At 51.0% G+C, this 13,880-nt stretch overlaps 1 long non-coding RNA gene across 1 annotated transcript; it reads left to right on the top strand.

The window, feature by feature from the left end:
• The first annotated feature begins 12,757 nt into the window (after positions 1–12,757).
• Positions 12,758–13,076, top strand: LOC117190805. The gene is made up of 2 exons (XR_004473844.1): positions 12,758–12,855; positions 12,926–13,076. It is a non-coding gene; the product is annotated as an uncharacterized LOC117190805 (long non-coding RNA).
• Positions 13,077–13,880: the final 804 nt, after the last annotated feature.

Genomic DNA, 13,880 nt, shown 5'->3' on the forward strand with positions numbered 1-13,880 from the left:
CTGCGTAGCAAGTGCAAATTGATTTGTTCCTTTTGGCTATAAAAATTATCTGATCTGATCCAGATTCAGCAATCTGATAGATATGGTCATTATCTATGATTCTGCGTTTTTAGTTTTCTCGAATGTGCAATATTGTGGATGCAACAGATTTTCGTCCTTTGTGGGGGCGGAAAAGGGTGAGGCGAAATTCTGAGATATACGTTTTATAGTGAGATCTAACAGAAGTGCGGATACCAAATTTGGTTACTCTAGCCTTAATAGTCTCTGAGATTTGTGGATGCCCCAGATTTTCGTCCTTTGCGGGGGCGGAAGAGGGTGTGGCGAAATTTGGACACGAAACGGTCAAGGGCCGATATCACAGGAGTGTGGATACCAAATTTGGTTGCTCTGGCTCTTATAGGTTCTGAGATCCTTGAACTCATATTTTGCAATTGGCAAAGCCGACCATGAAACCTGTGTGTTAGAGAGAGACAGAGCGAGAAAGAATGAAATTGTTTTCTTGATTCTGGCTATAATAATTATACGATCTGGTTGAGATTTTACACTCTAGAACATATAGTCATCCTCTACGATTCTGCGTTTTTGGTTTTATCGTATCTTTAAAAATGTGGATGCCACAGATTTTCGTCCTTTGTGGGGGCGGAAGTGGGCGGGGCAAAGTTTTGAAGTATTTTTGTAGCAGTGACATATCACAGATGTCTGGATCCAAAACATCGTTGCTCTAGCTCTTATAGTCTTTGAGCACTAGGCGCTGAAGGGGACGGACGTACTGACGGACGGACGGACGGACGGACGGACGGACAGACGGACAGACAGACAGGGCTCAATCGACTCGGCTATTGATGCTGATCAAGAATATATATACTTTATGGGGTCGGAAACGATTCCTTCTGGACGTTACACACATCCACTTTTACCACAAATCTAATATACCCCAATACTCATTTTGAGTATCGGGTATAATTACAGAGGACGAAAACGCATTCACGAGGAGTGCAAGGATGGCAAGATCACCGGTGGAGGTGAGACATGCGGGAGAAGCAGCAGTAGCAGTCCAGGAGCGGACTCAAAAAGATCGGAACAAAAAGGAGCTACAACAGAAGGAGCAGACCCAGATGGAGCAGACCCAGATAGGGCAGACCCAAACGGAGCAGACCCAGAAGGGGCAGAGCAGCACGGCGCTACGCGATCTCGGGCAGGAAATTGCAAAGCTGGTGGAGATGCTGGAAGACGGGAAGAGGCGCTCCATCCACCAGCCGATGAGGGACTCCATTGAAAGCATCCGAGCGCTCTACGAGCTGGTGGCGGCCATCCAGCTTCATGACGATAGGGCAAAGGCGGTGATCCGTACCCACCAGTCCTCCCAAACTTCGCCGTTGTTTAGGACAGCGGTGGAGGCAAAAAGGAAGCAGGAAAATGGGAAAGCACCGAAAAACAAGAGGAGCAAAGGGGTGGACACCCAGACGAAAACCTGCGCGGTTGGAGTGGATGCGAAAACTCCAACTCCAGGAGATAACGACACAGGGGAGACACCGACGGCGCCTCCAAACAGGGAGTGGAGGAAAGTTGAAAGAAGGCCGAGAGTAAGGAAGCCCAAGCCTTCTAGGGTGATGACGGAGAAGGCACGCCCGGATGCCATCATCATAGCGGCGAAAGACCCGAGCAGCTACGCAGAGATTCTGCGAAAGGTAAAAGGAGACGAGAAGCTACAAGGGCTAGGAGAGGCGGTGGCAAGAATCCGCCGCACCCAAAAGGGGGAACTCCTGCTCCAGCTCAGCAAATCAGGAGAGGAAACCTCGTCCTTCCAGAGTCTGGTCGGCGAGTCGCTAGGGGACGCAGCAGAAGTCCGCGCCCTCCAACAGCGAATCATCGTTGAATGCAGCGACTTGGACGAGGTGACCACCAAGGAGGAGATAAGGGACGCCCTCATGTCCCAGGTCCAGTTGGCAAACGTGGCACTGGACGACATATCAATAAGGAGAGGGTACGGACAGACGCAGATTGCAACTGTCCGACTTCCGACAGAGGACGCCCGCAGGGCACTCAAAATAGGAGGACTGAAGGTCGGCTGGGTAAGAGGCAGACTTAGGGAAAGGGTCAGCGTCACCAAATGCTTCCGCTGCATGGAGTTCGGCCACATGGCCAGACAGTGTAGCAGCGATGTAGATCGTTCTAAGCTGTGCCGGAGATGCGGGAAGGAGGACCACCTTGCAAAAGACTGCGACAAGGACCCTCAGTGCATGTTCTGCAAGGGAAAGAAGGAAGATTGGAGGCATATCGCAGGAAGCGGCAGGTGCCTCCTCTTTAGACAGGCACTTGCAAAGAGGATAGGATGAGATGCATGCAGCTGAACCTTAACCACTGCGAGGCGGCACAGGCACTACTGAGCCAAGACGCCAGGGAGAGGAAACCGGACGTGGTCATCGTATGCGAACCATACAAACCGGTGCCAGGCAGCGGTTGGGCACAAAGTAAGTGCAGGAAGGCCGCGATCTGGGGCGTCGAGACCCCGCCGCTCGATGTGGATTCGTCAAAGGAGGGCTTTGTAAGAGCTAGACTCAAGGGTGTAACTTTCTACAGTTGTTACGCACCGCCGAGTTGGGACGTTTCCATACTATGTTGGAACACATTGCGGAAGTCACTCGTGGGAGGACACCCTTCGTCATCGCAGGGGACTTTAATGCATGGCCGTCGAATGGGGCAGCAAAGAGACCAACGCAAGAGGGTACTGCCTACTGGAGCAGTTCTCGTCTCTCGACGTCGGACTGGCAAACGACGGGAAAAAGATGACCTTCTGCAGGGCGGGAAGATCCTCAATAATAGATCTGACCTTTCTGAGCAGTTCGCTATTTAGACATTCCACCTGGAGAGTGGGTGACGAATTCACATTTAGCGACCACCAGGCGATACACTTTGAGCTCGGACAGCGCAACAGAGTCCCCAGGAAGCCAAAAACAACGGGGCCAAAGTGGAAGGATAGTCTACTGGACGTCGCAGCCTTCTCGGACTCCTTCAGGCAACGCGAGTGGAACCTAGCTGGTATCTCAGCGGAGGAAGCGGCACGGGAACTGACGCAGAGGATAGCCGACGCATGCGACCAGTCCATGCCAAGGAGGAAGCCGTCCCTACGAGGAAGACCTTGCTACTGGTGGACGCAGGAAATAGGCGAGCTTAGAAGGGCTTGTCTCCGAGCGCGACGGCGTGCCCAAAGAGCGAGAGGCCGCTACGCCTTTGAAACCAGGCAAGAGGAATTTCGCACGGCAAAACACGGGCTGAAGGTGGCCATCAAGAAGAGTAAGAGCGACTGCTTCCGCCACATATGCGACGAAGCGGAGGGAGACCCCTGGGGTACTGCTTATAAAGTAGTCACCAAAAGGATCAGAGGAATAAGCACTCCTACCCCGACGTGCCCGCAACTGCTGCATAGGATTGTGACAGCGCTGTTCCCCAGGCACCCGCAGAAGGAAGAAACTAACCTGGACCAGGAGGAGCCACCATACGAGCCAGTATCTTCACTGGAGGTCATAGAAGCAACCAGGAGAGTTGGCGACCGGAAGGCACCAGGGCCGGATGGAATACCCAACAAGGCCCTAAAGCTCGCGGTGGCCACCCGACCGGAACCCTTTGCGGAGACTTTCAACAGTTGCCTCAGGGAGGGAACATTCCCAAAACGATGGAAGAGGCAGCGTTTAATTCTGCCGCCCAAAGGCAACAAGCCAGCAGACGATCCATCGGCGTACAGACCAATCTGCCTGTTGGACACGGTGGGCAAGCTGCTTGAAAGAGTGCTGTACAACAGGCTTCTAGAGTTCGTGGAGGAAACAGAAGCACTCTCAGAGGCGCAATATGGATTCCGGAAATCCCGCTCGACCGTGGACGCCATCATGGCGGTAGTTAGCATCGCAGCGAAGGCCATAGAAGGGACAAGATGGAGGTGGGGCACCAAGGAGTACTGTGCCATCGTGACGCTGGACATCCGAAACGCTTTCAACTCGGCCAACTGGTCAAGGATCGAGACGGCGTTGTACCGAATCGGGGTACCGGTATACCTTCTGAGGATGTCTCCAGTTACTTCTCGGACAGGGTGCTGGGCTACGAGACGGACCAGACGGAGATAGCGTACGAGGTTACGGCAGGAGTCCCGCAAGGATCAGTCTTGGGGCCGCTCCTGTGGAACCTCATGTACGACAGCTTGCTCAGACTGCAGCTACCCCCAGGTTGCCAGCTAATCGGTTTCGCTGACGACCTGGCCCTATTCGTTGTAGCTAAGGAGGTCCAGAAAGTCGATTTGGTAGCCAATACAGCTATTGATCTAATTTCTGGATGGATGCGGGAAGCCGGTCTGGATCTGGCTGGCCACAAGACGGAAGCAGTCCTCATCACGAGCAGGAAGAAGACGGAGTACGCCACAGTGCGAGTAGGAGCAGACTTGATAAAATCGCAAGACTCCATCAAGTATTTGGAAGTGATGTTGGACAACCGCCTAACCTTCCGCTCGCATGTGGAGGATGCTAGCCAGAAGGCAGCGAGGATGCAAGGAGCTCTCTCCCGCATGCTTCCAAATGTTGGTGGACCAAAGACTGGATGCCGAAGACTGATGGCAAGCGTAGTGTCCTCCATCCTTCTCTACGCAGCGCCAATCTGGGCGGCAGAGGTCATAAACAACCAAAACCTGCGAAGGAAGTTAGCTGCTCCATACAGGCTAGCCGCGCTGAGGGTCATCTCGGCTTACAGGACTGTGTCCGAGGACGCAGCACTAGTCCTAGCGGGTATGATACCCGTGGACATACTGGCCAGGGAGATGAAAATAGTGTACGAAAAGAGTACGGCGCAGGGAACCATAGGCGGCACGGCGGCCATCCGCAATACAGCGCGACAGGCCTCCATCGAAACATGGCAGGAACGGTAGAATCCGAGCGTCAAAGGGGGGTGGACGCATAAATTGATCAGTAGCGCGAAGGAGTGGATCGGAAGGAGCAGAGGCAACGCGGACTACCACATAACGCAATTCCTAACCGCGCATGGGGGCTATCGTAGCTACCTATATAAGTATAAACACGATACCAGCCCATACTGCCCTACGTGCCCAACCGCAATCGAAGACCCGGAGCATGCCCTCTACGGCTGTAAGAGATACGCAGCATGGACGGAGAATATCCCCCCAGCAGAGTTGCTGGTTAGCTTTATGACAGCATCGGAGGATAACTATATATACGTGTACCGTCTCATCAAGCGCATCCAGGATGACCTGAGACGATGCGAGAAAGAGCGGCATGTAGCGGCCTAGAATAGGCCCCCCCTCCCACGAAGCAATACCTAACGGTGATCCCGCGGGGGAAGAGGTATGTATGTGTGTGGGGTGGTTTTAGTACGTATGACTTGACTAGAGCAAGGAATCGTGCATGCCAATGGCACGGGTCATTGGTATCTCATGAAGATTTCCACTCCTCATGGCGCATCCATGAAAAAAAAAAAAAACACACACACACACACAATCCCGCAATCCCGCGGAAGGGGCACGGATTCTGGAGGCCCCAAGAAGCATTTCCCCCAACCCTGCTACGCCGGTGGCACACTTGGCCGGCGAAGCAAGTATGACTACAAGCATCGAAGCAACGGCTTTCCAAAAAGCCTCGAAAGTGGCAAGAACACCGCCACAGCAGCCAGCAGCCCCAGCCCTGCACATGAAACAGAGCAAAATACACGGCGTTGCCAGCGGGCCGTCACAGGACGGCAACAGTGATGCCGACACCCCAAAGAGGCAGCGTGACCCCCCTACCCCATCGACTAGCGGAAGGAAAACGCCGCCCAAGAGAAGCAGGACCAGCGTGCAGGACATCGATGAGATTGGCGCAATTCTGGGCGATCTTTTGTACCAGATGAACGAGAAGGGACAGAGGTCCATTAACATGGCCATCAAAAAGATGATGGCGCGCATGAAGGAGCTGCAACTGGAGGTAAGGTCCCAGCTGAAGGCGCCAGCGGAAGGAAAAGTAGCGATGGGTGAATGTCAATGCCACTGCCACACCGCAGAACCTACCCCCAGGCTAGTTAACCCCCACCCAGGCGATGCGAAGACCACATCGACAAAGGAGACGCAGACGACGCCAGGAGTTCGCAGGAAGGTGACAACACCCAGTATGAAGGAGGAAATCGCACGCCGTAAGCCCCGGACAGCGCAAAACAACGATGTAGCGCTCCTCAGTGAGCCCTATAAGGAAAGAAGCGAAGCGATCTGGCACCAAAGCACAGACGGCGGTGCGGCAATCTGGAGCTGTGGCCCCCAACCAGGCCAGCTCACACATAGAGCGGCTAGGGTGGGTTATGCGAGAGCCAAACATAATGGCACGTACCTATATAGCTGCTACATAGCCCCCCGATTCACACAGAGCGAATACGAGGCGGTAATCAGGGACATAGCCAACGACGCCAAGGACAGATCCCCGGTCATAATAGCGGGCGATTTCAACGCCTGGGCTACGACCTGGGGCAGTGCCAGGAACACGCCCCGAGGGACAGCGCTATTGGAGGAATTTGCGAGCCTGAACGTCTGTCTCCTGAACGCAGGAAGCACCCCGACATACAGCAAAGCAGGCCGAGTGTCTATCATAGACCTCACCTTTGCAAGCCCGGAGATCGCTCGCCACGCAAAGTGGCAAGTCCTGAGCACGTACACGCACAGCGACCACCTGGCTGTGATGACGGACACAGCCGCCAACGGGAATGCAACAAGGGGGCAACGAGCGCAATTGACTGGCTACAAAGAAGCAACGCTGGATACAGACGCGCTTCTAACAGCAGCAGAGAACCTAGCTGCCGCCGGGGACGCCGAAACAAGCGCGAGATCCATCTCCAGGACCGTCGTAGCGGCATGTGATGCAGCTATGCAGCGAAGGAAGCTAGGAGGAAGTAGACACCGCCCAGTACCATGGTGGAACGAGCACATCGCCCAAGCAATGAGGGAGTGCTGCGCAGCGCGACGCGCGTACCAGCGATCCAGAGGTACACCACAGTTTGGGATCAAAGGGGCGGCATACAAGGCAAATCGGAGAGCCCTTAGAGACGCCATTAGAAGCAGCAAGGCCAAATGCTTCCAGCAGCTCTGTGAGGCGGCAGATGCAGAACCCTTCGGAGGGGCATACAAGCTGGTCATGGGAAAGCTCTGTAGGCAACCCACCCCCAAGTGCCCTGTCCTGCTGAGGGAAATAGTCTGCGCACTCTTCCCCCGGCAACCACCACTCCAGGAGGCAGACAGCGTCGAGAATCAGGCACAGGCGGCCACCACCACCTTCTCGGTGAAGGAGGTGCGGAGGTCACTGCCAAACTGAAGAACGGCAAGGCGGCAGGACCCGACGGAATCCCCAACGCGGCCCTGAAATGCTTGGTCAGTGCCCACCCAGAGGTATTCGCACGGATGTACAACCAGTGCATCCAGGAGCAGTACGTACCACTAGCATGGAAACGCCAGAGACTTGCCCTGGTACCCAAGCCTGGCAAGGACCTAAGCGACCAATCGGCATACCGACCACTATGCATGCTAGATGGTGTGGGCAAGATCTTCGAGAGGCTGGTATGCAACCGACTCGAGGCCGAGCTGACGCAACGGAATGGCCTCTCCACCCTCCAGTTCGGATTCAGGAAGCAGAGGAGCACCATCGACGCCATCCAGATGGTTACGAGCTTGGCCAGAGAAGCCATTGCAGGAACGCGATGGGCAGGAGGCTCGAAGGAATACTGCCTAGTGTGCACGCTAGACGTGCGGAACGCATTCAACTCGGCCAGCTGGAAGAGCATCCTCGATGCACTGGCGAGGAGAGGCACACCCCAATACCTCATCCGGACGCTCCGAAGTTATTTCACGGACCGCGTATTGCTGTACGACACGGAGGATGGAGCGAAGCAGCACATAATCACCGGTGGCGTTCCACAGGGTTCGGTCCTAGGGCCGATCCTGTGGAATGCGATGTACGACGACATCCTGCGTCTGGAACTACCGGAAGGCTGCACGCTAGTGGGCTAGTGACGGTAGCAAAGCACATCAGCGGAGCAGAGCAGAGATGCAGCGCAGCAGTGGGAAAAATAACATCATGGCTCACAGCGAACGGACTGTCCCTAGCGGAGAAGAAAACGGAGGCTGTGCTCATAAGTAGCAGGAAGGTGGTCGAACAGGCGTGCGTGATGGTTGGCAGCACTGCCATCAGGACCAAGGCCGCCCTAAAATATTTAGGGGTAGTACTCGACCAGCGACTTACATTCAAGGCGCACCTGGAGTACGCAAGCGCGAAGGCAGCCACAGCAACAGCGGCCATCAGTAGGATGATGGCCAACACTGGAGGGCCAAGACAACGCAGCAGACAGCTCATCGCCGGAGTTGTCACCTCCATAATCCTATATGGATCGGTTGTGTGGGCACCAGCAATGAGGGTGCCGTCATACAGCAGGGACAGCAGAGGCGCATACAGACGCTGCGCCCTCAGGGTTGCATGCTGCTTCCGGACGGTGTCAGAGGACGCCGCACTTGTGGTGGCAGGCATGGTCCCGCTGGACCTCCTGGCGGACGAGCGGCAGAGCGGCATGGCAGTCGGTAGCGAACGCCGCGAGGGCACTATAGCACGCTGGCACCGGCGATGGGACCAAGCCGAGAATGGAAGATGGACGAGACGGCTAATCCCCCAGCTGAGACCATGGATGCAGCGGAAGAGAGGCCGGATTGACCACTACCTCGGACAACTGCTAACGGGGCATGGCTGCTTCTAGAAATACCTATACCGCTTCAAGCACGCCGATGACCCGTACTGCAGCTACTGCGGGCCAGGAGTAGATGAAGACGCGGAGCACGTCTTCTTTTCCTGTCCCCGCTTTCGTCGGGAACGAGAGATGCTAGGAGAGGCGAGCCCAGGAGTAAGAGCAGACACCCTCACCGAGCGGATGGTAGCCGACGAGCAGACGTGGCACGCGGCTGCCAATATGGCAGCAAGCGTCATAAGGGAGCTGCGTAGGCTGGAGCGATGCCGAACCAACTAGAGCCATAGAAGACACCAAGCTCCGCACAGCGAAGTAATGTCTAGCGGCAGTCCCGCGGGAGCGGACCTACCCTCAACATTCCCATTCCAACAACCCATCCCTCCCCTCCCCCCCCCCCCCCACCCACCACCCACTATTGTTAATATTGTTTTCCCAATAAAAAAAAAAAAAAACACACACACATATGTAGGTAAATACATATATTAATGGGAGAGCATGAAAATTTAAATTGTAATTCATTTGACCCGACGACTATCGGCTGTCAGCAGGGGAGTGGGCACGGCGGTATGTATCCATAAATTCAGATCCAGATTCAGATTCGGATCCAGAGCGTATGTGAGATGCTTTAATTAAATTGAAAAATTGTTCGCCAGGGCGCGAATTACACAAATCATCGTCATCATCATCATCATCGGAGGGGTCGGTCTCTGCCACTGGCAGGCGAAAATGAAAGGCAGCGTTTTTATTGTTTTATTGCTTTTCATTTTTTTTCCCATTTTCCCATATTTCCCATATATTTAAGGGGTAACGGAAATTGATTCCAGTTTGGTTTATTATACCCGATACTCAAAATGAGTATTGGGGTATATTAGATTTGTGGTAAAAGTGGATGTGTGTAACGTCCAGAAGGAATCGTTTCCGACCCCATAAAGTATATATATTCTTGATCAGCATCAATAGCCGAGTCGATTGAGCCCTGTCTGTCTGTCCGTCTGTCCGTCCGTCCGTCCGTCCGTCCGTCTGTCCGTCCCCTTCAGCGCATAGTGCTCAAAGACTATAAGATCTAGAGCAACGATGTTTTGGATCCAGACTTCTGTGATATGTCACTGCTACAAAAATATTTCAAATCTTCGCCCCGCCCACTTCCGCCCCACAAAGGACGAAAATGTGTGGCATCCACATTTTTAAAGATACGATAAAACCAAAAACGCAGAATCGTAGAGGATGACTATATGTTCTAGAGTGTAAAATCTCAACTAGATCGTATAATTATTATAGCCAGAATCAAGAAAACAATTTCATTCTTGCTCGCTCTGTCTCTCTCTAACACACAGGTTTCATGGTCGGTTTTGCCAATTGCAAAATATGAGTTCAAGGATCTCAGAACCTATAAGAGCCAGAGCAACCAAATTTGGTATCCACACTCCTGTGATATCGGACCTTGACCGTTTCGTGTCCAAATTTCGCCACACCCCCTTCCGCAAAGGACGAAAATCTGGGGCATCCACAAATCTCAGAGACTATTATGGCTAGAGTAACCAAATTTTGTATCCGCACTTCTGTTAGATCTCACTATAAAACGTATATCTCTCGCACGCATTCTTTGTCGTGTCGTTTAATATTAGCGGCGTCTGCCGGAGGAGAGCCGTATTGACTTAGTATCGGGTATAACTGTGGAGTTGCGGTGTCCGCAGCAACTCACAACGTTCCCCCTCGTTTTAAATTTCGTTTAGGCCTTGTCCTTCCTGCGTTTCAAAAATATTTGCATAGAAATTTAATTAAAATAACGATATCATATCTACATATGTGGGATGAGATTTGGATAGGTCCAGCTATATGCACTGTAGTATTCTGTAGGATTCTAGCCCATTTCTAATTCAATTTCCAGACCCATGTCTCGTTTTCATTCCTCAGACGGTTTCCCATTCTATTGTGGCATGCCTCATATTTCATACCGTTCCAGAGCGTGCGTGTCTCAATGATAAGCATCTCTTTCTCTCCCTCTCCCTCTCTCTCTCTCTCTATCTCTCTCTCTCTCTGGATAATGCCATAAATTAGAGAACCAAATAGCGCTGCATCAACGGTTATTGCAGACATGTTTCGACATGAGTTTTGTGGAATGGGGATATTGATGACAGTGTTTTGGCAGGACTGTGATTAGCCAAAGAGAGCAATAGAGAGAGATAGAAAGAGGCTGAGAGAGACGGAAAGCGATGCTGAGGGATACAGTGGATAGTGGAAAGGAAGTAGTTACACACTCCGAATGGACCCCCGCCAAAGAAACCAAACAATAGGCATCTAGGGGGAGGGTCTTGGAGAGCTAGAAACGAGAAGTGGAAGTAATTTTCAAAAACGGGCAAAGCTCTCTGCTTATAATAACAGACGGCAGAAAACAAGACCAGCAGCAGCAGCAGCGGCAGCGGCGACGACAGCAAAAGCCTGGCGCAAAACAAAGGAAGCGGAAAAAATTACAGCACAAAAAGCAACAACAGAAACCATCATCAACAGCGACGGCAGGAGCAGCAGCGCAGCCACACCGAGTGCATAAAGGTAGACAAATATGCAAAGCAACAAAAAAAGAAAGAGAGAGCGAGCGAATGGTTTCTAGATAGCTGCAAATTGGTGCACAGTACCGACTACTGTACTCCCTGTAGCGTTCGCTCAACATAACAGAACATAGCAAAGCGGCATGGAAAAGGCCTTACCAGATACAGCAGATGGCGTGATGTTACCAGTACACAGCAAACGAATATCTATTTTTAGAGTGTTAGATAATTTTAAGATTTTTCGAACTTCTCTATATTTAAGACAGATTGTAGTATGCAGCATATTGTAGTATTGTAGTATGCAGCATAAAATTACAGCACGGGCGGCTTCCTTCCTCTCCCACCGCATCAATGGGCCACTGCACACATGCAGGGGACAGGGGAGCGTGCGATTTGCCGCAATTGCGTATCATTAATTTGCGTTTTGCCTGCCTGAACCGCTTGGCCACCCCCTCACACCGGACTGCTTATACTGCTGCTGGCTGTCGTCATACGTTTAAATTACTTTGTAAAATGTTTCATGGATGCAATGCTAGGGAGCATAGAGAGTGCAGAGATGACAAATGGTCAAAGGTTTATGCGTGGGCAAAGCATTCTGTGAAGCATTGCCAACTAGTTTTACTCCATGAACTGCAGCAATACATATGTACATATGTATATAAAGTACGAGAAGAGAACTTTCTAAACAAAAACTCAAAGCGCGCATAAACCAAAGAAAATTGGCAACACAGATCCTAAGCAGGGCAGAAGGATGGGCTTGGCTTTGCGGTTTCATTGACTATAACATTTACAACATACGCTGAGCACTCCCCCTGCCCCTCACAGCTTTCCTCACTTTTCTCACAAAGCTCACTAATGCAAAGTCCCGTTTAAATTCCCTCTCAATATTCCAATCTGCTTAGGGCAGGCCAGCCACAACACCAAGCGGCAGCAACACTTCAACGTCGAGGTCTGACCGACCGACCATATACGGGGATTGAACGAGAAAAGTTCTTGCTGTTTCTGTTACTACAGAATTGTATTATTGTGTGTGTGTGAGAGCGAGAGCTTTCAGCAAATGCTGAATTGTGTACGTTTGAGGATTTATTGTAGTTTTTTGAAGCTCAGAGCGGAGGATAAAGTTGAAGGAGAGGGAAAACGAATTGAAACTACACTATAATGCAGTGAAACTTTTCTAAATTGAAACCGCATGAAACTGCATGCAAGTTTGGGATTATCATTATTATTAAGATAGAAAGTTTGGCTGCTTTTTCTTGCTTCAAAATATACATACTTATTTGTATCTGTAATTGCAAACTTTTTGATATGCTTGTATAAGCCCCGCTGCACAATTCATTTCCATTGAAGGCAAAAATGTTTTGACCTCAACTATGCAAGCCACTTACCCAGTCCCCTGCCCCATCCCATCCCACGCTTAAGTGGGGGGTAAATGGCAATTATAAAATATATTTTCATTACGAGAATGAACCAAATAAAATAAAACATGTTCTGGCATATAACGTCGATGGGGTCCAAGGGAAGAAGGCCCTTAGGACCCACAAAGAATTTTTTGCAGCTTTGCTAGGTAAAATACCATTTACACTTCTAGAGATTTAAAAAATTTTCATATAAATTAAAGTAAATATTAATTACAGAATGTATTCCGCCTGGCGATGAGCCCCCCGAAAACACTGTACGGAAGGCAATGCAAAGGATGAAGAAAAGGGTGTTTAAAAAGAAGTGTCTTGCCAAAAACCAGGAGTAGGCTAAGCATCATATAATTAAAAATTATTCGTTATATTGAAAGACATTGTGTTTTTATTTTTGTATTATTCCAGACTGCCAGATTGACTACTACCAGTAGTCAGTTCGGAACTAGTTACTGGTAACTAGGTCAGAGCTAGCTACAGGTAATCGAGGGGTAGTCAAGTGGGGAACTAGTTGCTGGCTTTCTACTCGGAACTACCTCCTGAGCAACTAGCTACGGGTAATCGAAGGGTAATCGAGCGGGAACCAGGGGTGGTTCCGCCCTAGGACATGCATGTGTTAAATTCTCCGCTGAAATACATTGCGGGTAATCGATCTGGAACCAGGGAGGTGAGAATGGTAGCTAGTGCGGCACCAGTGCGGAACTAGTTGCCTGGTACTAGAGGGTGTTTAACAATTTATTGACTAAGATTCGTTCATCGCGTCCGATTTCTGCTGTCCCATTTCCATGCGCATAAATTGGAGTACATGAGCAGCGTCGTTGCCAGTGTCTGCGCTCTTAGCTTTTGCTTTACCTCTGCCTCTTTGCCCTGTTTTTGCTTCTGTTCTGTTGCCTTTGCAGCTTTTGTTGTGTTATTGTTGCTTTTGCATTGCTGTTGTTTTTTTCCGTCCCGCGATTAGAATTAATAGACAAATGGGGGAAAAATGTCGGTTTTGCGCAAAAGCAAAAGCAGCAACATTAACTAGTTTGCACTCTCCGTCTCTCTTTCGCTAACTCTTGGCTTGTGGAGTAAAAGTAACATGATAAACGGCAAAAGAGAGACAAGAAAGGGAGAGAGAGAGAGAGACGGATCAGCAGGGAAGACGAAGAATTGGAAGAGCAAGCAACAATAACATGAATTA

The sequence above is a fragment of the Drosophila miranda genome, assembly GCF_003369915.1.
Source record: "Drosophila miranda strain MSH22 chromosome Y unlocalized genomic scaffold, D.miranda_PacBio2.1 Contig_Y1_pilon, whole genome shotgun sequence".
NCBI lineage: Eukaryota > Metazoa > Arthropoda > Insecta > Diptera > Drosophilidae > Drosophila > Drosophila miranda.